Here is a 20,756-nt window from a genome sequence, read left to right as displayed (position 1 = left end):
ACTCCGAGCATTGAGGAGTCACTGACCCTCCCTCACTCCGAGCATTGGGGACTCACTGACCCTACCTCACTCCGAGCATTGAGGAGTCAGTGACCCTCCCTCACTCCGAGCATTGGGGAGTCAGTGCCCCTCCCTCACTCCGAGCATTGAGGAGTCACTGACGCTCCCTCACTCCGAGCATTGAGGAGTCACTGACCCTCCCTCACTCCGAGCATTGAGGAGTCAGTGACCCTCCCTCACTCCGAGCATTGAGTCAGTGACCCTCCCTCACTCCGAGCATTGAGTCACTGACCCTCCCTCACTCCGAGCATTGAGGAGTCACTGACCCTCCCTCACTCCGAGCATTGAGGAGTCACTGACCCTCCCTCACTCCGAGCATTGAGGAGTCACTGACCCTCCCTCACTCCGAGCATTGAGGAGTCACTGACCCTCCCTCACTCCGAGCATTGAGGAGTCAGTGACCCTCCCTCACTCCGAGCATTGAGGAGTCAGTGACCCTCCCTCACTCCGAGCATTGAGGAGTCAGTGACCCTCCCTCACTCCGAGCATTGGGGAGTCACTGACCCTCCCTCACTCCGAGCTTTGATGAGTCACTGACCCTCCCTCACTCCGAGCATGGAGGAGTCACTGACCCTCCCTCACTCCGAGCATTGAGGAGTCACTGACCCTCCCTCACTCCGAGCATTGAGGAGTCACTGACCCTCCCTCACTCCGAGCATTGAGGAGTCACTGACCCTCCCTCACTCCGAGCATTGAGGAGTCACTGACCCTCCCTCACTCCGAGCATTGGGGAGTCAGTGACCCTCCCTCACTCCGAGCATTGAGGAGTCAGTGACCCTCCCTCACTCCGAGCATTGAGGAGTCACTGACCCTCCCTCACTCCGAGCATTGGGGAGTCACTGACCCTCCCTCACTCCGAGCTTTGATGAGTCACTGACCCTCCCTCACTCCGAGCATTGAGGAGTCAGTGACCCTCCCTCACTCAGAGCATTGAGGAGTCAGTGACCCTCCCTCACTCCGAGCATTGGGGAGTCAGTGACCCTCCCTCACTCAGAGCATTGAGGAGTCAGTGACCCTCCCTCACTCCGAGCATTGGGGAGTCAGTGACCCTCCCTCACTCAGAGCATTGAGGAGTCACTGACCCTCCCTCACTCCGAGCATGGAGGAGTCAGTGACCCTCCCTCACTCAGAGCATTGAGGAGTCAGTGACCCTCCCTCACTCCGAGCATTGGGGAGTCAGTGACCCTCCCTCACTCAGAGCATTGAGGAGTCAGTGACCCTCCCTCACTCCGAGCATTGAGGAGTCAGTGACCCTCCCTCACTCCGAGCATTGAGGAGTCAGTGACCCTCCCTCACTCCGAGCATTGAGTCACTGACCCTCCCTCACTCCGAGCATTGGGGAGTCAGTGACCCTCCCTCACTCCGAGCATTGAGGAGTCAGTGACCCTCCCTCACTCCGAGCATTGGGGACTCACTGACCCTCCCTCACTCCGAGCATTGAGGAGTCAGTGACCCTCCCTCACTCCGAGCATTGAGTCACTGACCCTCCCTCACTCCGAGCATTGAGGAGTCAGTGACCCTCCCTCACTCCGAGCATTGAGGAGTCACTGACCCTCCCTCACTCCGAGCATTGAGGAGTCAGTGACCCTCCCTCACTCCGAGCATTGGGGAGTCACTGACCCTCCCTCACTCCGAGCATTGAGTCACTGACCCTCCCTCACTCCGAGCATTGAGTCACTGACCCTCCCTCACTCCGAGCATTGAGTCACTGACCCTCCCTCACTCCGAGCATTGAGGAGTCAGTGACCCTCCCTCACTCCGAGCATTGGGGACTCACTGACCCTCCCTCACTCCGAGCATTGGGGACTCACTGACCCTCCCTCACTCCGAGCATTGAGTCACTGACCCTCCCTCACTCCGAGCATTGAGGAGTCACTGACCCTCCCTCACTCCGAGCATTGGGGAGTCAGTGACCCTCCCTCACTCCGAGCATTGGGGAGTCAGTGACCCTCCGTCACTCCGAGCATTGGGGAGTCACTGACCCTCCCTCACTCCGAGCATTGAGGAGTCACTGACCTTCCCCCACTCCGAGCATTGAGGAGTCACTGACCTTCCCCCACTCCGAGCATTGAGGAGTCACTGACCCTCCCTCACTCCGAGCATTGGGGAGTCAGTGACCCTCCCTCACTCTGAGCATTGGGGAGTCACTGACCCTCCCTCACTCCGAGCATTGAGGAGTCAGTGACCCTCCCTCACTCCGAGCATTGGGGAGTCACTGACCCTCCCTCACTCCGAGCATTGAGGAGTCAGTGACCCTCCGTCACTCCGAGCATTGAGGAGTCACTGACCCTCCCTCACTCCGAGCATTGAGGAGTCACTGACCCTCCCTCACTCCGAGCATTGAGGAGTTACTGACCCTCCCTCACTCCGAGCATTGAGGAGTCACTGACCCTCCCTCACTCCGAGCATTGAGGAGTCACTGACCCTCCCTCACTCCGAGCATTGAGTCACTGACCCTCCCTCACTCCGAGCATTGAGGAGTCACTGACCCTCCCTCACTCCGAGCATTGAGTCACTGACCCTCCCTCACTCCGAGCATTGAGGAGTCACTGACCCTCCCTCACTCCGAGCATTGAGGAGTCAGTGACCCTCCGTCACTCCGAGCATTGAGTCACTGACCCTCCCTCACTCCGAGCATTGAGGAGTCACTGACCCTCCCTCACTCCGAGCATTGGGGAGTCACTGACCCTCCCTCACTCCGAGCATTGAGGAGTCACTGACCCTCCCTCACTCCGAACATTGAGGAGTCAGTGACCCTCCCTCACTCCGAGCATTGGGGAGTCACTGACCCTCCCTCACTCCGAGCATTGAGGAGTCACTGACCCTCCCTCACTCCGAACATTGAGGAGTCAGTGACCCTCCCTCACTCCGAGCATTGAAGAGTCACTGACCCTCCCTCATTCCGAGCATTGAGTCACTGACCCTCCCTCACTCCGAGCATTGAGGAGTCACTGACCCTCCCTCACTCCGAGCATTGAGGAGTCAGTGACCCTCCCTCACTCCGAACATTGAGGAGTCAGTGACCCTCCCTCACTCCGAGCATTGAGGAGTCACTGACCCTCCCTCACTCCGAGCATTGGGGACTCACTGACCCTCCCTCACTCCGAGCATTGGGGAGTCAGTGACCCTCCCTCACTCCGAGCATTGAGGCACTGACCCTCCCCCACTCCGAGCATTGGGGAGTCACTGACCCTCCCTCACTCCGAGCATTGAGGCACTGACCCTCCGTCACTCCGAGCATTGAGGAGTCACTGACCCTCCCTCACTCCGAGCATTGAGGAGTCACTGACCCTCCCTCACTCCGAGCATTTAAGAGTCACTGACCCTCCCTCACTCCGAGCATTGAGTCACTGACCCTCCCTCACTCCGAGCATTGAGGAGTCAGTGACCCTCCCTCACTCCGAGCATTGAGGAGTCACTGACCCTCCCTCACTCCGAGCATTGAGTAGTCACTGACCCTCCCTCACTCCGAGCATTGAGGAGTCACTGACCTTCCCCCACTCCGAGCGTTGGGGAGTCACTGACCCTCCCTCACTCCGAGCATTGAGGAGTCACTGACCATCCCTCGCTCCGAGCATTGAGGAGTCAGTGACCCTCCCTCACTCCGAGCATTGAGGAGTCAGTGACCCTCCCTCACTCCGAGCATTGGGGAGTCACTGACCCTCCCTCACTCTGAACATTGAGGAGTCAGTGACCCTCCCTCGCTCCGAACATTGAGGAGTTACTGCCCCTCCCTCACTCCGAGCATTGAGGAGTCACTGACCCTCGCTCACTCCGAGCATTGAGGAGTCACTGACCCTCGCTCACTCCGAGCATTGAGGAGTCACTGACCCTCCCTCACTCCGAGCATTGAGGAGTCACTGACCCTCGCTCACTCCGAGCATTGAGGAGTCACTGACCCTCCCTGTACGTATTTCTGCTCTGGGGCTGATAAACAAGGTTCCAGGCTGGACCTCTGCGCATTAGACACAGTGATGAAGTCTCGGTTGCCATTCCCCACTGCCTAGTGAAGTCCCCACACACAGTTGTGGCAATGATAGAGGCAAGGAATGAAGGTGTGTAATGCTGTCCTGTGGAGCTGCATCCCAGTACCTGTCAACTGTATTACAGAATTCACGATGCAGGAGGAGGCCATTCTGCCCATTGAGTCTGCACCGGCCCTTGGAAAGAGCACCCTACTTAACCCCAAGCCTCCACCGATCCCCGTATCCCTGCCTAACCTTTTGGACACTAAGGGCAATTTATCATGGCCCATCCACCTAACGTGCACATCTTTGGACTGTGGGAGGAAACCGGTGCACCCGGAGGAAACCCACGCAGACACGGGGAGGAAGCACCAGTCACCTGACGCTGGAATTGAACCCGGGCCCCTGAAGCAGTGAGGCAGCAGTGCTAAGGGACTGGAAACGTTAGCTCTTTTCTCTCCCTGCAGATGCTGCCAGACCTGCTGAGATTTTCCAGCATTTTCTCTTTTGGTTTCAGATTCCAGCATCCACAGTAATTTGCTTTTATGAGGTAGAGGGATCTTGGTTTCCAGGCACATGAATCACAAAACGTTAGCATGCAAGTATATCATGAGGCAGGCAAGCAGAATGTTGTCATTCATTGCAAGGGGAATTGGTCTACTTATTTAAGAAAGGATATAAATGCAGACTGATTCCTGGGATGCATGGAGGAGTCATCTTATGAGGACCGGTTGAACAGTTTTGGCCTGTATCTATTGGAGTTTAGAAGAATGAGATGTGACCTTATTGAAACATAGAAGATCCTGTGCAGACTTGCCAGAGCGGATGCTGAAAGAATTTTTAAGTTTTAATAATCTTTATTGTCACAAGTAGGCTCACATTAACACTGCAACGAAGTTACTGTGAAAAACCCCCAGTCGCCACATTCCGGCGCCTGTTCGGGTACAGAGAGGGAGAATTCAGAATGTCCAAATTACCTCACAGCCCCTCTTTCGGGACATGTGGGAGGAAACCGGAGCACCCGGAGGAAACCCACACAGACACAAGGAGAACGTGCAGACTCCGCACAGACAGCGACCCAAGCCGGGAATCAAACCTGGGACCCTGGAGCTGTGGAGCCACAGTGTTACCCACTGTGCTATCATGCCGCCATCGTGTTGCTGACAACACCAGGATATCCCAGAGTGCTTCACCAGCAGAGTGACATTGAAGTGGAATTACTATTGGCATTGGCAGCAGAGACGTTCCAAACAGCAACATTGTGATTCCCTCATACTCAATGGTACACTTCTTTGCTAATGGACAGGTATAGGCAGCGACATCAAGAATATGTCTCATCTTCTGAGAGTGCCATGGGAACTTGTCAATCCATTCAAGAGAAAGATCAAGCAGTGTGACAACAGTGCAGCGCTCCCGGGGCGGCATGTGGCGCAGTGGTTAGCACTGGGGCTGCGGCGCTGAGGACCCGTTTTGAATCCCGGCCCAGGGTCACAGTCCGTGTGGAGTTCGCACATTCTCCCGGTTTCACCCCACCAACCCAAGTATGTGCAGGTTAGGTAGATTGGCCACGCTAAATTGTCCCTTAATTGGAACAAAGAAATAATTGGGTACTTTAAATTTTGCAAAAAAAACATAGTGAGGCACTCCCTCAGCGCCGAGCCTCCGGCGGGGCGGCCCCGCCTCAGCGCCGAGCCTCCGGCGGGGCGGCCCCGCCTCAGCGCCGAGCCTCCGGCGGGGCGGTCCCGCCTCAGCGCCGAGCCTCCGGCGGGGCGGCCCCGCCTCAGCGCCGAGCCTCCGGCGGGGCGGCCCCGCCTCAGCGCCGAGCCTCCGGCGGGGCGGCCCCGCCTCAGCGTCGATCCTCCGGCTGGGCGGCCCCGCCTCAGCACCGAGCCTCCTGGTAAATCTCTTCTGCACCCTCTCTAAAGCCTCCACATCCTTCTGGTAGTGTGGCGACCAGAATTGAACACTATACTCCAAGTGTGGCCTAACTAAGGTTCTATACAGCTGCAACATGACTTGCCAAATTTTATACTCAATGCCCGGGCCAATGAAGGCAAGCATGCCGTATGCCTTCTTGACTACCTTCTCCACCTGTGTTGCCCCTTTCAATGACCTGTGGACCTGTACTCCTAGATCTCTTTGACTTTCAATACTCTTGAGGGTTCTACCATTCACTGTATATTCCCTACCTGCATTAGACCTTCCAAAATGCATTACCTCACATTTGTCCGGATTAAACTCCATCTGCCATCTCTCCGCCCACGTCTCCAAACAATCTAAATCCTGCTGTATCCTCTGACAGTCCTCATCGCTATCCGCAATTCCACCAACCTTTGTGTCGTCTGCAAACTTACTAATCAGACCAGTTACATTTTCCTCCAAATCATTTATACATACTACAAAGAGCAAAGGTCCCAGCACTGATCCCTGTGGAACACCACTGGTCACAGCCCTCCAATTAGAAATGCATCCTTCCATTGCTACTCTCTGCCTTCTATGACCTAGCCAGTTCTGTATCCACCTTGCCAGCTCACCCCTGATCCCATGTGACTTTACCTTTTGTACTAGTCTGCCATGAGGGACCTTGTCAAAGGCCTTACTGAAGTCCATGTAGACAACATCCACTGTCCTACCTGCATCAATCATCTTTGTGACTTCCTCGAAAAACTCTATCAAGTCAGTGAGACACGACCTCCCCTTCACAAAACCATGCTGCCTCTCGCTAATACGTCCATTTGCTTCCAAATGGGAGTAGATCCTGTCTCGAAGAATTCTTTCCAGTAATTTCCCTACCACTGACGTAAGGCTCACCGGCCTGTAGTTCCCTGGATTATCCTTGCGACCCTTCTTAAACAAATGAACAACATTAGCTATTCTGCAGTCCTCCGGGACATCACCTGAAGACAGTGAGGACCCAATTATTTCTGTCAAGGCCTCAGACATTTCCACTCTAGCCTCCTGAAGTGTTCTGGGGAGATCCCATCAGGCCCTGGGGACTTACCTACTTTAATATTTTTCAAGACGCCCAACACCCCGTCTTTTTGGATCTCAATGTGACCCAGGCTATTGACACACCCTTCTCCAGACTCAACATCAATCAATTCCTTCTCTTTGGTGAATACTGATGCAAAGTATTCATTTAGCACCTCGCCCATTTCCTCTGGCTCCACACATAGATTCCCTCGCCTGTCCTTCAGTGGGCCAACCTTTTCCCTGGCTACCCTCGTGCTTTTTATGTATATGTAAAAAGCCTTGGTATTTTCCTTAACCCTATTTGCCAATGACCTTTCGTGACCCCTTTTAGCCCTCGTGACTCCTTGCTTAAGTTCCTTCCTACTTTCCTTATATTCCACACAGGCTTCGTCTGTTCCCAGCCTTCTAGCCCTGACAAATGCCTCCTTTTTCTTTTTGACGAGGCCTACAATATCTCTCGATATCCAAGGTTCCCGGAATTTGCCGTATTTATCCTTCTTCCGCACAGGAACATGCCGGTCCTGAATTTCTTTCAACTGACACTTAAAAGCCTCCCACATGTCAGATGTTGATTTACCCTCAAACATCCGCCCCCAATCTAGGTTTTTCAGTTCCTGCCTAATATTGTTATAATTAACCTTCCCCCAATTTAGCACATTCACCCGAGGACCACTCTTATCCTTGTCCACCAGTACTTTAAAACTTACTGAATTGTGGTCACTGTTCCCGAAATGCTCCCCTACTGAAACTTCTACCACCTGGCCGAGCTCATTCACCAATACCAGGTCCAGTACAGCCCCTTCCCTAGTTGGACTATCTACATATTGTTTTAAGAAGCCCTCCTGGATGCTCCTTACAAACTCTGCCTCATCCAAGCCCCTGGCACTAAGTGAGTCTCAGTCAATATTGGGGAAATTAAAGTCTCCCATTACAAAAACTCTGTTGCTTTTACTCCTTCCAAAATCGGTCTACGTATCTGCTCTTCTATCTCCCGCTGGATGTTGGGAGGCCTGTACTAAAACCCCCAACATTGTGACTGCACCCTTCTTATTCCTGCTCTCTACCCATATAGCCTCGCTGCCCTCTGAGGTGTCCTCCCGCAGTACAGCTGTGATATTCTCCCTAACCAGTAGCGCAACTCCTCCACCCCTTTGACATCCCCCTCTATCCCGCCTGAAACATCTAAATCCTGGAATGTTTAGCTGCCAATCCTGTCCTTCCCTCAACCAGGTCTCTGTAATGGCAACAACATCATAGTTCCAAGTACTAATCCAAGCTCTCAGTTCATACTTCTTTCATTAAAACATATGCACTTTAGGCCACCAGTCCCGCTGTTTTCAGCAACATCTCCCTGTCTGCTCTTCCTCCGAGCCCTATTCTCTAGTCCTCCCTCAATTTTTTCACCTTCTGACCTATTGCTCCGGTACCCACCCCCCTGCCATACTAGTTTAAACCCTCCCATGTGACACTAGCAAACCTCACAACCAGGATATTTTTGCCTCTCCAGTTTAGATGCAACCCGTCCTTCTTATACAGGTCACACCTGCCCCAGAAGAGCTCCCAGTGGTCCAGATAACGGAAACCCTCCCTCCTACACCAGCTGTTTAGCCACGTATTTAGCTGCTCTATCTTCCTATTTCTAGCCTCACTGGCACAGGGAGTAATCCCGAGATTACAACCCTAGAGGTCCTGTCTTTTAAATTTCTGCCTAGCTCCCTGAAATCCTGCTGCAGGACTTCATGCCCCTTCCTGACATGACCTCATGACCCTCTGACAGTGCAGCACTCCCTCAGTACTGACCCGCTGACAGTGCAACACTCCCTCAGCACTGACCCTCTGACAGTGCAGCACTCCCTGAGCACTGACCCTCTGACAGTGCAGCACTCCCTCAGTACTGACCCTCTGACAGTGCAGCACACTCTCAGTACTGAGCCTCTGATACTGCAGCACTCCCTCACTGGCACTGCGGCACTCACTATGTACACAGATGTGTGATGGAGGTCCAGCCTGCACGGTTGGTTTGCAGTTTTGTGCAGACACAGCACAGTGCATCAACTGGGCTAAGGTGCTCCCAAATGCAGCAGCAGTTACAGCTCAGTGTCTAGAAATCCTGCAGCAATTAACTCACCTCCTGACTCCCCAAAGCCTGTCCACCGCCTACCAAGGCACAAGCCAGGAACTCTGCCTGGATGGGTGTAGCTTCAATTACACTGAAGAAGCTTGACACCATCCAGGACAAAGCAGCCCGCTTGATTGCTCCTCCTTCCGCAAACATTCAGTCCCTCCACCACCAACGCACAGTAGCGGCCATGTGTACCATCTACAGGCTACATGGTGTCCTGACCGTGCCAGGAACCCGGTTTTAATTATTCCAATCTCGGGTGACTGTGCGGAGTTTGCACGTTCTCCCCATGTCTGTGTGGGTTTCCTCCGGGTTCTCCGGTTTCCTCCCACAGTCCAAAGATGTGCAAGTTAGGTGGGATTACGGGAATAGGGTTGGGGGGGTGGGGGTGCTCTTTCAGAGGGTCAGTGCAGACTTGATGGTCCGAATGGCCTCCTTTTGCACTGCAGGAATTCTATTCTACAAAATGCACTGGAAGAACTCACCAAGGCTCCTTCGGCAACAAACCCAACCACTACCACCCAGAAGGACAGAGCGGCAGATACCTGGGAATCCCACCACCTGGAAATTCCACCTCCACAAGTCACTCACCACCCCGACTTGGAAATATATCGCCGTCGCTTCACTGTCACTGGGTCAAAATTCTGGAACTCCCTCCCTAACAGCACTGTGGGTGTACCTACACACCATATGGACTACAGCGATTCAAGAAGACAGCTCACCATCACCACCTTCTCAAGGGCAATTAAGGATGGGCAATAAATGCTGGTCTAGCCAGAGAAGCTCAAATCCTAAGAACAAAAAGAAAGTTGGCATTCTGCAGCTGAATGTGGTTGTGCTCCGAGAATGCTGACTCCCAAGCCGTAAAACCGCAGCGTCCTGCGCAATCAGAGGTAAAGGGATTAAAAAAAAAACAGAACTAAAGCTGCTACCTTACAGAGGAAAGCAGTTCAGAGAGCGAGAGAAAATTAGACACGGCTGTGATGGGATTTTTTATGTAAACAGTAGACCATGTCTGGACATTAACAAGAACACATAGGACTTCCGGGTGCGGCGATGACCAGCTGAGTTGCACGTTTCGGCAGCTCCCGGTGAAACGGCCTTTTGGGCTCTTGATAGGAGCCCCAACGGCAATTTTGACGGCTAAAAACACTGTGCGGTAAACCAGAAGGGAATCCCCCCTGGATACGGATGAAAAAGGAGGAGAAAGTGGCCGGATTGCAGTGGATCCTTTAGAACAGCGGCAAGGAAGGCAAGCAAAAACCAAGATGGCGTCGGAAGGTGGCAGTTTAACATGGGGCCCTGAACAACAAGAGTTCTTGAAATGCTGTGTGGAAGAGATCAAAAAGGAAATGAAGAAAGAGCTGTTGGCCCCGATACTACAGGCGATCGAAGGGCTAAAGGAGGAACAAAAGACCCAGGAGCGGGAGCTTCGGGTCGTGAAGGCAAAGGCAGCCGAGAATGAGGACGACATACAGGGCCTGGTGGTGAAGACGGAGACGCATGAGGCACATCAGAAACGATGTGTGGAAAGGTTGGAGGCACTGGAGAACAACGCAAGGAGGAACAACTTGAGGATTCTTGGTCTTCCTGAAGGTGCGGAGGGAGCGGACGTCGGGGCATACGTGAGCACGATGCTGCACTCGTTAATGGGAGCGGAGGCCCCGGCGGGTCCGTTGGAGGTGGAGGGAGCATATCGAGTGATGGCGCGAGGACCGAGAGCAGGAGAAATTCCTAGAGCAATAGTGGTGAGATTCCTCCGTTTTAAGGATAGAGAAATGGTCCTTAGATGGGCAAAGAAAACTCGGAGCAGTAAATGGGAGAACGCGGTGATCCGCGTTTATCAAGACTGGAGTGCGGAGGTGGCGAGAAGGAGAGCGAGCTTTAATCGGGCCAAGGCGGTGCTTCATAAAAAGAAGATTAAATTTGGAATGCTGCAACCGGCAAGACTGTGGGTCACATATCGAGGGAGGCACCACTACTTTGAGACGGCGGATGAAGCGTGGACTTTTATTGTGGAAGAAAAACTGGAATGAGCGGGTTATTAAAAAGAACGTTTGAACAAGGTGGTGGGGCGAATGTGGGGGGTGAAGAGGGGGGTTCAAAAGGGGGGAAAGAGGAGTTTTATGTACTAATCCTGCGATGTGGTAACTTTTCTCTCTTCCACAGGTGGTAATGGGGGGAGGAGGGGAGGTGGAGGAGTTGGCCATTGGGGGCGGGGCCAAGGGAGAAGCGCGGGCTTGGTTCCCGCGCTATGATAATCATGGCGGGAATAGAGAAGCAGGAAGGAGGGGGCGTCGCACGGTGCGAGCCGAGGTCACGGGGGGAAGCCGAGGTCGGCCAGAGTTTGCTGACTTCTGGGAGCAACATGGGGGGAGTAATTACGCTAGCGGGGGATCTAGCGGGGGGGGGGGGGTGGGAGGGGGGAATTACTGGGTTGCTGCTGCTGGGGAGAGGGGGGAGCTGGTATGGGAGGGGATGGGCGGGGGGGCACCGCCAGGGGGAGATACAGCTGCGTGGGAACCGGGTGAGGAGCTGGAAAAAGGGGATGGCTAATCGACAAGGGGGGGGGTAGGAAGCCCCCCAACCCGGCTGATCACGTGGAACGTGAGAGGGCTGAACGGGCCGATAAAGAGGGCACGGGTACTCGCACACCTTAAGAAAACTTAAGGCAGATGTGGTTATGTTACAGGAAACGCACTTGAAACTGATAGACCAGGTGAGACTACGCAAAGGATGGGTGGGGCAGGTGTTCCATTCGGGGCTAGATGCGAAAAACAGGGGGGTGGCTATATTAGTGGGGAAGCGGGTAATGTTCGAGGCAAAGACTATAGTGGCGGATAACGGGGGCAGATACGTGATGGTGAGTGGCAAACTACAGGGGGAGACGGAGGTTTTGGTAAATGTATATGCCCCGAACTGGGATGATGCCAATTTTATGAGGCGGATGCTAGGACGCATTCCGGACCTAGAGATGGGAAAGCTGATAATGGGGGGAGATTTTAATACGGTGTTGGAACCAGGGCTGGACAGGTCGAAGTCCAGGACTGGAAGGAGGCCGGCAGCAGCCAAGGTACTTAAAGATTTTATGGAGCAGATGGGAGGTGTAGACCCGTGGAGATTTAGCAGACCTAGGAGTAAGGAGTTCTCGTTTTTCTCCTATGTCCATAAAGTCTACTCGCGAATAGACTTTTTTGTGCTGGGAAGGGCGTTGATCCCGAAGGGGAGGGGAACGGAGTATACGGCTATAGCCATTTCGGATCACGCTCCACACTGGGTGGACTTGGAGATAGGGGAGGAAACAGGAGGGCGCCCACCCTGGAGAATGGACATGGGACTAATGGCAGATGAGGGGGTGTGTCTAAGGGTGAGGGGGTGCATTGAAAAGTACTTGGAACTCAATGATAATGGGGAGGTCCAGGTGGGAGTGGTCTGGGAGGCGTTGAAGGCGGTGGTTAGAGGGGAGCTGATATCAATAAGGGCACATAAAGGGAAGCAGGAGAGTAAGGAACGGGAGCGGTTGCTGCAAGAACTTTTGAGGGTGGACAGACAATATGCGGAAGCACCGGAGGAGGGACTGTACAGGGAAAGGCAAAGGCTACATGTAGAATTTGACTTGCTGACTACGGGCACTGCAGAGGCACAATGGAGGAAGGCGCAGGGTGTACAGTATGAATATGGGGAGAAGGCGAGCAGATTGCTGGCACACCAATTGAGGAAAAGGGGAGCAGCGAGGGAAATAGGGGGAGTGAGGGATGAGGAAGGAGAGATGGAGCGGGGAGCGGAGAGAGTGAATGGAGTGTTCAAGACATTTTATAAAAAATTATATGAAGCTCAACCCCCGGATGGGAGGGAGAGAATGATGGGCTTCTTGGATCGGCTGGAATTTCCCAAGGTGGAAGAGCAGGAAAGGGTGGGACTGGGAGCACAGATCGAGGTAGAAGAAGTGGTGAAAGGAATTAGGAGCATGCAGGCGGGAAAGGCCCCGGGACCGGATGGATTCCCAGTCGAATTCTATAGAAAATATGTGGACTTGCTCGCCCCGGTATTGACGAGGACCTTTAATGAGGCAAAGGGAAGGGGACAACTGCCCCCGACTATGTCTGAAGCAACGATATCGCTTTTCTTAAAGAAGGAAAAGGACCCGCTACAATGCGGGTCCTATAGACCTATTTCCCTCCTAAATGTAGATGCCAAGATCCTGGCCAAGGTAATGGCAATGAGAATAGAGGAATGTGTCCCGGGGGTGGTCCACGAGGACCAAACTGGGTTTGTGAAGGGGAGACAGCTGAACACGAATATACGGAGGCTGTTAGGGGTAATGATGATGGCCCCACCAGAGGGGGAAACGGAGATAGTAGTGGCGATGGATGCTGAGAAAGCATTTGATAGAGTGGAGTGGGATTATTTGTGGGAGGTGTTGAGGAGGTTTGGTTTTGGAGAGGGGTATGTTAGATGGGTGCAGCTGTTGTATAGGGCCCCGATGGCGAGCATGGTCACGAATGGACGGGGATCTGCATATTTTCGGCTCCATAGAGGGACAAGGCAGGGATGCCCTCTGTCCCCATTATTGTTTGCACTGGCGATTGAGCCCCTGGCGATAGCGTTGAGGGGTTCCAAGAAGTGGAAGGGAGTACTTAGAGGAGGAGAAGAGCACCAGGTATCTTTGTATGCAGACGATTTGCTACTATACGTGGCAGACCCGGCGGAGGGGATGCCAGAAATAATGCGGATACTTGGGGAGTTTGGGGATTTTTCAGGGTATAAATTGAACATGGGGAAAAGTGAGTTGTTTGTGGTGCATCCAGGGGAGCAGAGTAGAGAAATAGAGGACCTACCGTTGAGGAAGGTAACAAGGGACTTTCGTTACCTGGGGATCCAGATAGCCAAGAATTGGGGCACATTGCATAGGTTAAATTTAACGCGGTTGGTGGAACAAATGGAGGAGGATTTCAAGAGATGGGATATGGTATCCCTGGCACTGGCAGGGAGGGTGCAGGCGGTTAAGATGGTGGTCCTCCCGAGATTCCTCTTTGTGTTTCAGTGCCTCCCGGTGGTGATCACGAAGGCTTTTTTTAAAAGGATTGAAAAGAGCATCATGGGTTTTGTGTGGGCCGGGAAGACCCCGAGAGTGAGGAAGGGATTCTTACAGCGTAGCAGGGATAGGGGGGGGGCTGGCACTACCGAGCCTAAGTGAGTATTATTGGGCTGCTAATATTTCAATGGTGAGTAAGTGGATGGGAGAGGAGGAGGGAGCGGCGTGGAAGAGATTAGAGAGGGCGTCCTGTAGGGGGACTAGCCTACAGGCCATGGTGACAGCCCCATTGCCGTTCTCACCGAGGAACTACACCACAAGCCCGGTGGTGGTGGCTACACTGAAGATTTGGGGACAGTGGAGACGGCATAGGGGAAAGACTGGAGCCTTGGGGGGGGTCCCCGATAAGAAACAACCATAGGTTTGCCCCAGGGAGAATGGATGGGGGATATGGAATGTGGCAAAGAGCAGGAATAACGCAACTGAAAGATCTGTTTGTGGATGGCAAGTTCGCGAGTCTGGGAGCGCTGACCGAGAAATATGGGTTGCCCCAAGGGAATGCATTCAGGTATATGCAACAGAGGGCTTTTGCGAGGCAACAGGTGAGGGAATTCCCGCAGCTCCCGACACAAGAGGTGCAGGACAGAGTGATCTCAAAGACATGGGTGGGGGATGGTAAGGTGTCAGATATATATAGGGAAATGAGGGACCAAGGGGAGACTATGGTAGATGAACTAAAAGGGAAATGGGAAGAAGAGCTGGGGGAGGAGATCGAGGAGGGGCTGTGGGCAGATGCCCTAAGCAGGGTAAACTCGTCGTCCTCGTGTGCCAGGCTAAGCCTGATTCAGTTTAAGGTATTACACAGGGCGCATATGACTGGAGCACGGCTCAGTAAATTTTTTGGGGTGGAGGATAGGTGTGCGAGGTGCTCGAGAAGCCCAGCGAATCATACCCATATGTTTTGGTCATGCCCGGCAATACAGGGGTTTTGGATGGGGGTGACAAAGGTGCTTTCAAAAGTAGTGGGGGTCCGGGTCGAACCAAGCTGGGGGTTGGCTATATTTGGGGTTGCACAAGAGCCGGGAGTGCAGGAGGCGAGAGAGGCCGATGTTTTGGCCTTTGCGTCCCTAGTAGCCCGGCGCAGGATATTGTTAATGTGGAAAGAAGCCAAGCCCCCGGGGGTGGAAACCTGGATAAATGACATGGCAGGGTTTATAAAGCTAGAGCGGATTAAGTTCATTCTAAGGGGGTCGGCTCAAGGGTTCACCAGGCGGTGGCAACCGTTCGTCGAATACCTCGCAGAAAGATAGATTGAATGGAAAAAAGAAGGCAGCAGCAGCAGCCCAGGATCGGGGGGGGGGGGGGGGGGGGGGGGGGGGGAGGAGGAACCAGAAGGACTCTCAGGGTTGTTAATATATACTGTATAATATGTATAGGTCGTTGCGACAGATAATTATATATTGGACTGTTAAATTATATTTTTGGAGAGTGTTACTTGTGATAAGGCAGTTGCCAATTAGGGTTAGTTTTCATTTTTGTTATTTATTATTTATTCATTTTCTGTTTATAATAGGTCATTGTTATTTGTGTTGTTATAATATTGTGTAAAGGATGCACAATGTACTGTGTTGGTTGACCAAAAATTTTCAATAAAATATTTATTAAAAAAAAACAAGAACACATAGAAGCAGCAAGCTATATACTACTGACACTCGGTAAATTCCGCAACACACACACGTCCTCCACCGCGGATCAGCAGCAACTGACTTGCCACAGGCTTCTCCCCATTGCTTCAGCGTAGCTTTGGGTCTCTGCCACAATGACGGTCTGTGTGACTGGGCTCTTTCTGTAAACATGCCACATTAATAACCCCCTCCCCACTACCACAAATATTGTCCTCACCCTTGCCGTCGGCACCACAAGATCATAGAATCCCTACAGTGCAGAAGGAGGCCCATCGAGTCTGCACCGACTCTCCGAAAGAGCACCCGACCCAGGTCCACTCTCCCAGCCACCCCGTAACCTAGCCTGCACTTCCCTGGACCTAAAGGGCAATTTTTGTTTAGCATGACCAATCCATCTAACCAGCATATCTTTGGACAGTGGGAGGAAACCAGAGCACCCAGAGGAAACACATGCAGACATGGGGAGAACATGCAACCTCCACATAGACAAGGCTGGAATTAAACCCGGGTCCCTGCCGTTGTGAGGCAGAATACTAACCATTGTGCAACCAGCTGTAATACCCTTCGATATGCATGCAGTGTTCCTGTTACACACCCCACAGAAATGGTCCTGTGTGCTTTGCCATTGTCTCCCCAAAGCAGTACTCATCATGCTATCAAATCCCACATGAATGGCCTGGGTGCTGTTGGGCTTGTTACCCTCTCCCCATTCTACCTCCCTTTCCTTTTGGGTGCCCAGCTCGGTCTCACCACTCTGGGTCGGGGGTTGCACAACTCCTGAGGGGTTAGGTATTCAACTACAGCTCCCTGACATGGGCATGGAACAAAGACAGCAGCTCGCGGCAAGCGGCCTCACGGAAAAGCGGCATCCCCCAGCCTAGCTAGATATAGCTGGTTCATCAATATACAGACGGTACAGCACAGAAAACCACCAATCACTCAAGGCTCCTTTCCACCCGCCCTCATCAAGCATATCACACATCAGCCTCGGTGGTAAATACTATCGCCATCAGCCCTAAACCTTAACTATGGCATTGAAGCCCACTGCCAGCTTTGGAGGGAGAGACGATGCTCACGGCTCTTGAGGGTTATCACTTTGATTATTCCTGGCTGACAAGAGTAGCTATAATATCTGACAAATCCACGTCTCACTGACAATGCCTAAAAGACATGCATGTTGACAATCACGAGAGCAATCAAGTCAAACCTCTATTAGGGCGGCACTGTGGTGCAGTGGTTAGCACTGCTGCCTCACAACGCCAGAGACCCTGGTCCGATTGCAGCCTTGGGTTACAGTGTGGAGTTTGCACATCCTCCCAATGTCTGCATGGGTTTGCTCCGGGTGCTCCAGTTTCCTCCCACAGTCCAAAGATGTGCAGGTGAGGTGGGGTTACAGGGGTAGGGCGGGGAATTGGGCCCGTGTAGGGTGCTCTTCTGGACATGTCAGTACTGACCCAATAGGCCGAATTGCCTCCTTCTGCATGGGCGGAATGCTATAGATTGTCAAGCGAATCCTTCCCACACTGAGAAAGAGGCAGACTCAAATGGCCGAAAAACAGCCGACTGCAAAGCCTCCTTACGGTTCCAGGTTGAACCCTTGTGCAATGCTCTCCCGCCCTAGCCTGAAGGGTTGGGGATAGAATAATAATCTTTTATTGTCACAAGTAAGTATGGAATTACTGTGAAAAGCCCCTAGTCGCCATTGTGGCGCCTGTTCCCACGCACAGTACAGAAAGTAGGCAGAGGGGAGGAGGGGGCAATTAACCCATGGAAGGGCAAACCCCAGCCTGGATCAGCCTTCCAAATTGGAGTTTTGTTGAGGGGGGGGCGGGGGGGGGGGGGGCAAGGAGCAAGGGCCCCAGAATGCTCATTCCCTTCCTCCCTCCAAGGGGTATGCTAACAAGACATTTTTTAGATGTTGAATATGAACTACGCATGCATCATACCTTATCCTCGCCAACACATTTTATGCTCACCACTTCAACACCACTGGTACCTGATCCACATGATCATTCTGTGCACCATCTTACATCTAACGTTGCACTCTTAAAATGCAATGGACAGCAAATCAGAAGGTCAGCGAACAACTTGCATTTATGCTTCACCATCAATGTCGTGAAATGTCCCAAAGTATCCCTCTGTCTGGCTGCACTGGCTCTTTGCACAGCTCCTCACAGATTACAGCCTCCACAATATTGACAGATCCCTTGGTGAGTGTCTGCTGACAAAGCTGTTAATCTATTTACAATAAAAGCTGCTGATGCTGACATTGAGGGAGCACGAAAACACAAAAGCAGCTTTCAGCCTCCAGATACAACAGGAACCGGAGACCAAATAAGAGGTCAGCTATTGTTCACATTCACTGTTAATAATTCGGTGCGACTGAGATCACAAAACAATCCTTTATATAAACAGGTTCACTGCAAATAGAGAGATGTTCACAAGAGGCTCGAGAGGACACAGGCCCCAAACATCAATCCAATTTGGAGACAGGATGTCAACTGTGTCAGTCAGGTCAATGGTCGGGGTGTCGTGAAGGGGATGATGGGGGGGGGCGGGGAACACACCTTGCGGGGGAGTGACACCTTGGGGAGTGGGGGAGTGACTCCTTGGGGAGAGGGGAGTGACACCTTGGGGAGAGGGGAGTGACACCTTGGGGAGAGGGGAGTGACACCTTGGGGAGAGGGGGAGTGACACCTTGGGGAGAGGGGGAGTGACGCCTTGGGGAGTGGGGGAGTGACGCCATGGGGAGTGGGGGAGTGATGCCATGGGGAGTGGGGGAGTGACGCCATGGGACTGGGAGAGTGACGCCATGGGGAGTGGGGGAGTGACGCCATGGGGAGTGGGGGAGTGACGCCATGGGGAGTGGGGGAGTGACGCCATGGGGAGTGGGGGAGTGACGCCATGGGGAGTGGGGGAGTGACGCCATGGGGAGTGGGGGAGTGACGCCATGGGGACTGGGGGAGTGACGCCATGGGGACTGGGGGAGTGACGCCATGGGGAGTGGGGGAGTGACGCCATGGGGAGTGGGGGAGTGACGCCATGGGGAGTGGGGGAGTGACGCCATGGGGAGTGGGGGAGTGACGCCATGGGGAGTGGGGGAGTGACGCCATGGGGAGTGGGGGAGTGACGCCATGGGGAGGGGGGAGTGACGCCATGGGGAGTGGGGGAGTGGCGCCATGGGGAATAGGGGAGTGGCGCCATGGGGAGGGGGGAGTGACGCCATGGGGAGTGATGCCTTGGGGGGGGGTGATGCCTTGGGGGAGGGGGTGACGCCATGGGGGGAGGGGGGTGACACCATGGGGGGGTGACGCCATGGGGGGAGGGGGGTGACACCATGGGGGGGAGGGGGGGTGACACCATGGGGGGGAGGGGGGTGACACCATGGGGGGGAGGGGGGGGTGACGCCATGGGGGGGGTGACGCCATGGGGGGTGATGCCTTGGGGGGGGGGGGAGGTGATGCCTTGGGGGGGGAGGTGATGCCTTGGGGGGGGTGATGCCTTGGGGGAGGGGGTGACGCCATGGGGGGGAGGGGGGGGTGACGCCATGGGGGCGGGGCTGGGGGGTCAGTGGCTCCCTGAGCCGTGCGTTGCGACTCTTGTCAACAGCCCGATGTCCATCCCTTCCCCATCACCGTCTCTCTCTAACTATATCTCTCCGTCTCAACCTCTTTCTCTCTATCTATTTCTCATTTTCTCACTCACCAATTTTCTGCCATCTCGTCTCCAGCTCCGGTTTGCGCAGCCGCTGTGCAACTTCCGCACACACCCACACTGCGCATGCGCCCCTACATCCACTATGCACATGCGCAGAACGTACAGTCCGGCAACCCCGCCCCTTCCTGCGCATGCTCTGTCCCATTCACTGAGGGCCCCTTCCCCACCCCCACGCCTTTTCCCCACCCTCTATCTTCCTTCCCCCCCCCCCACACCGCTTCCCCACCCTCCATCTCCCTACCACCTTCCCCCACACCCTTTCCCCTCTCCTCCCACCTTCCATCTCCCCACACCACTTTCCCCCAAACCCTCACCACCTTCCTCTCTCCGCCAACCGTCTTCGCCCGGCGCAGTTGATTTATGCCCGGGAGGTCTTTCAATCTGTCCCACCAATCCCTTTAATCATAAGAACGAGAGGACATAGGAGCTGAATTAGGCCACTCAGCCCATCGAGTCTGCTCCGCCATTCAATCATGGCTGATATTTTCTCATCCCCATTCTCCTGCCTTCTCCCCATAACCCCTGATTCCCTTATTAATCAGAAACCTATCTATCTCTGTCTTAAAGACACTCAGTGATCATTCTTGGGAACCTCCTCTGGACCGTTTCCAAAACCAGCACATCTTCCTTCGATACGGGCCCAAAACTGCTCACAATACTCCAAATGGGACCAGAGCCTTGTACAGCGTCAGAAGTACATCCCTGCTCTTATAATCTAGCCCTCCTGACATGAATGCTAACATTGCATTTGCCTTCTTAACTGCCGACTGAACCTGCACGTTAACCTTAAGAGAATCGTGAACAAGGACTCCCAAGTCCCTTTGTGCTTCTGATTCCCTAAACCTTACCCCATGGAGAAAATAGTCTATGCCTCCATTCCTCCTTCCAAAGTGCATAATCTCACACTTTTCCGCATTGTATTCCATCTGCCACTTCTTTGCCCACTCTCCTAGCCTGTCCAAATCCTACTGCAGCACCCCCCCCCCCCCCCCCCCCCCCGGCTTCCTCAATACTACCTATCCTCTACATATCCTTGTATCATCTGCAAACTTAGCAACAGTGCCTTCAGTTCCTTTTTCCAGATTGTTAATGTATATTGTGAAATGTAATGTATAGTGGTCCCGACACCAACCCCTGAGGCACACCACTAGTCACCGGCTGCCATCCTGAAAAAGACCCCTTGATCTCCACTCTTTGTC

At 53.6% G+C, this 20,756-nt stretch overlaps 1 protein-coding gene across 1 annotated transcript in view; it reads right to left on the bottom strand.

Annotated features, from left to right (window-relative positions):
• The window catches only part of madd (MAP-kinase activating death domain), a 439,970-nt gene extending 420,391 nt beyond the window's left edge, over positions 1–19,579 (bottom strand). The window contains exon 1 of the mRNA XM_072518747.1: positions 19,546–19,579. The gene's annotated coding sequence lies outside the window, so the exon portion shown is untranslated. The remainder of the gene's footprint in view (positions 1–19,545) is intronic.
• Positions 19,580–20,756: the final 1,177 nt, after the last annotated feature.

Source organism: Scyliorhinus torazame, chromosome 10, assembly GCF_047496885.1.
Source record: "Scyliorhinus torazame isolate Kashiwa2021f chromosome 10, sScyTor2.1, whole genome shotgun sequence".
Taxonomy (NCBI): domain Eukaryota; kingdom Metazoa; phylum Chordata; class Chondrichthyes; order Carcharhiniformes; family Scyliorhinidae; genus Scyliorhinus; species Scyliorhinus torazame.
This window is presented reverse-complemented; position numbering and strand designations above follow the sequence as displayed.